General features: G+C 42.9%; 1 non-coding gene across 1 annotated transcript; it reads left to right on the top strand.

Annotated features, from left to right (window-relative positions):
* Positions 1–2,012: 2,012 nt before the first annotated feature.
* LOC130464655 (small nucleolar RNA R71) lies at positions 2,013–2,118 on the top strand. Its single transcript, XR_008925021.1, has one exon. It is a non-coding gene; the product is annotated as a small nucleolar RNA R71 (small nucleolar RNA).
* Positions 2,119–3,931: the final 1,813 nt, after the last annotated feature.

Raw genomic sequence — 3,931 nt, 5'->3', positions numbered from 1 at the left:
GTGTGCTCGCACAGAAGCTGTGTGGTCGCACAGAATAGCTGTGTGCTCGCACACAGCAGCTGCTGCGGTTCTGCTCGCGTTGCTGCTTGTATTGGCTTCTTGCGTGAGTTGCTGTGAGTGAACTGCTGCGCTATTCTTGCTGCTAGGATGTTGGTTGTGTAGCTTCTACAAGGTACTGCAAATGAGCTAAGGTGAGGACAAGAAGATGCTGCTGTAAAGCCACGAACAAGAGCTCAAAGTGCGCGTAAGTACAGCAGCTATGGTTGCTGTTTGCTCAATGTTTAGCTGCTGTTCTTGCTCGTGTTTGGCTGCTACTCTTGCGTGCAATACTCAGGGACGTTGATGCTATCAAGGGACTGCAAGGGAGCTCACTGGAAGGCACATGAGGCTGCTGTAAGGGCATGTACAACTGCTGTTTGTACTCGTGTACAGCAGCAATTCGTGTGCATTGGAGCTGCTGTTGTTGTGGCTTGTTGTTGCTTGTGAGGCTGCTACTGTGGCTGGTATTCTACTTGCTTATTTCTGTTGTATTGCTCATGTATAGTTGCACATTAGAAGCTCGTCGCTGCACATTAGAAACTACCTATAGCATGTTAGAAAATCGCAACACATTTTATTAATAATCGAAAATCAAAATATTAATTCGTTTAACATTTTTAAAAATCGTAAAACATATAACTCGTCTACAAGCATAATGACACAATATTAACACGTTAATACTCAAAATGATTCTTACGCAATGAGAATGCGAACAAAAGGCACATTTAGAGCAAAAACGACTAAAATATAAGCAAGACGAGAAAATGTTACCATAAATGCAAAAATGCAATAAACGAACTAAAAACGATAAAACTAAGGAAAAATAATAATAAAATGCTAATAAAATGAACTAAAATCCTAAGCTAAGAGCGACATAAATGTCTCTCATCATATGCGCATGATGTTCCTTAATGGTATTAGCAAGTTGAGCTAATTGGGTTTCAATCATTTTCAAGTGAGTGTTGGATTGCTTAAATCCATCCTCAAACTCAACATTCTTCTTGACTTGCGCCCCCACGAACGGACTCCATGAGAGCCTCAAGATTAGACTTGAGAGGCGGGAGCGGTGGAGGTGCATTGCCATAACCACTAAGGTTTTGTTGGAATTGGTTGCCATAGGTCCTCAACCCATTGAATCCGGGAGGTGGATATTGAGAAACAACTAAGGACCTCCCACTAGAGGCACCCCTAAATTTCCCATACGAATAGTTGTAACCCCCTCCACCTTGGTGGTTAGGATTATAACTACCTTGATTGTATTGGGCTTGATTGCCAAGACCATGAGATTGACCATAGGGTGCTTGGCCTTGATAGCCTTCCGCCCTATAGCCACCTCGGCCTTGACTATCATACCCACCTCCTTGGCCATATCCTTGGTAGGATCCATACATAGGGGACCCTCTAAGTGCTTGCCTAGCAAAGTTTTGATTATTGGGGTTATCATTTCTAGGCCTCTCATTCATAGCTTGGGCATTTTCAACTCAAATTCACCTTCATAAGAAAGACCATAATCCACATAAGACATATTATGCACCAAAGGACAAGCATTGGGGATATAACAATAGTCTTGACAATTATCACAAAAAGATGTGCCATGAGGCATAGTGTCATAGGAACTAACCTTGCTCTTGCCCTTGGTGAGAAGAGTAGCCGAAGGCGGTGGAATTATTGATGGTGATGGTGGTTGACTTGGTGTGCTCTCTAGCTTTTCCAATCTCGAGCTAAGCTTTTCAATGATCCTAGCTTGCTCCATAGCATATACCGACCCTTTACCATCATCATTCCTACCCTTGCCATCATAGTCCCTTGCACCATCATGCCAAGCTTGATAATTTTGGACCACATCCTCAATTATCTCTTCAGTTTGATCCTCGGTCTTGTTCATGATGGGACCACACGCCCCCGCATCTAGACTCGTCTTGGAGGTTGGGTTCAATCCCAAGTAGAAGGTTTGAAGTAGAAACCACTTAGGGATCCCATGGTGAGGGCACTCCCTTTGGTATTCTTTGAATCGGTCCCGGGCTTCAAAAAGCGATTCATCCCGCTTTTGCTCAAATGATTGAATTTTGTAGCGATATTCCGCCGTCTTTCCATGAGAGTAGAACTTGCTCAAAAATACGCTAGTCACTTCATTCCAAGTGCGAAGTGAATTTGGCTTGACCTCCTTGTCAAGCCAATCGCTAGCTCGCCCAAGGAGAGAGAAAGGGAATAGAGTCAACCGCACATAGTCCGAAGTCACACCGTTGTGTTTGATTGTATCACAATAATGTTCGAATTTCTTTAGGTGCTCGTGTGGTGAATCGTTGATCTTCCCATAAAAAGGATGGCTTTGAACCAAGTTGATCAAGGCGGGCTTGATCTCAAAGTTATTGGCGTTAGTTGTGGGAGCTTGGATACCACATGTTGCTTGAAATGCTCCCGGTATACTCGAATTCTTAACTGGGAGAGCCATGGTTTCAAAAGCTTGCTCGCTCTCTTCTTGTTCCACGCCTACACTCAAGGATTCAAACCGGTTGTGGCTTGATGAGCGAGTTCGAACGCGCCTTAGTCTCCTTAGTGTCCTCTCCAATTCAAGGTCAAAAGGGTGGAGAGACCTTTGACGTGCACGACCCCTATCAAGCATACAAACTCAAAGAAACACGTGAGTATTGCAAAGGAAAAGAAAGCAAACAAGAATGCAATATTTTTGTATTTTTCTAATGGTAAACTAGTCTCAACAAAACTCAATAACAACGACCGCTCCCCGGCAACGACGCCATTTTGATAAGGTGCTTTCCGTGGTTGAAAAGAAAACCACCGACCAAACAAAATTTATAAACCACTAACTAACCGGCTATATTGCTATAGCGGTAAGTATAGGGATCCTCCCATAGAAACGGTGTTCATTGAGTCAAGGTATTAAGCTAGTTTGAACAAGAGTTTGTTTGAATTAGATCCTAGGGAAACTATGCTAACAATTGCACGAATTAATCAATATGAGGAAATGCTAGGGAGTCGGGGATAGCCTAGGGAATTGGGGGAAACAAACTAAACAATCAAGCAATCATGATCATGTAATGACTTGGTGCATAGGGGAATAGAATCGAATGACGTGCCCGCCACCTCTCGGATGGGGCACGCGAAGTATCTAGTCTATGGAAGAGCTTTCTGAAGGAAATAATGCCCTTGGTCCAAGTATGCATTCAATGTTAAGTCTAATAAATGCGGTTCAGTATTAATTAACAAGTTAATAATTCAGTGAGATCAAGTGAGCTGAATACCTAGCTAGAGGCCACTTCATTTCAAGTGGAGTTAATGATATTAATCTACAGCTTACTCTTGACTGAACCCGTAGGGTCACACAAATAGTACGTAAACGGATCAAGTATTTAATGGCATTAAATACTCTATTTATGGATATTCGGAATCGACGGATCTTGGTTTTAGTGGGAGCTGAGATCGTCACAATCAAGAAATGAATACTCCGTAAACGATGATATTGCCGGAAACGGAAATATGGATCGTATCGGAAATATAAATATTATCCAAGTCGTAGATGTTGCCGGAAACGGAAACATGGTACGTATCGGAAAATATTATCGGAAATGGAAATATTGCCGGAATCGGAAATATTGCCGGAAACGGGAATATTGTCAGAATCGGAAATATTATCGGAATCGGAAAATAGTTCCGGAAACGGAAATATTAAATATTTGTTCGAAACGGAAATTAATTCTGGAATCGGAAATATTAAATATTGTTCGTATCGGAAATGAATTCCGGAACCGGGAATTTAATCGGAAGCGTATCGTACGAATAAGCATCGGACGAGGCCTGCCGGACGAAGGCCCAGCACGAAGCCAGGCCATCGCCCAGCAAGCAAAGACGCGCGCCAACGCCCAGCCCAAGGCAG

This window comes from Spinacia oleracea, chromosome 6 (genome assembly GCF_020520425.1).
Source record: "Spinacia oleracea cultivar Varoflay chromosome 6, BTI_SOV_V1, whole genome shotgun sequence".
Classification (NCBI taxonomy): domain Eukaryota; kingdom Viridiplantae; phylum Streptophyta; class Magnoliopsida; order Caryophyllales; family Amaranthaceae; genus Spinacia; species Spinacia oleracea.
Note: the sequence above shows the minus strand (reverse complement) of the source record. Positions and strands in the feature narration are given on the sequence as shown.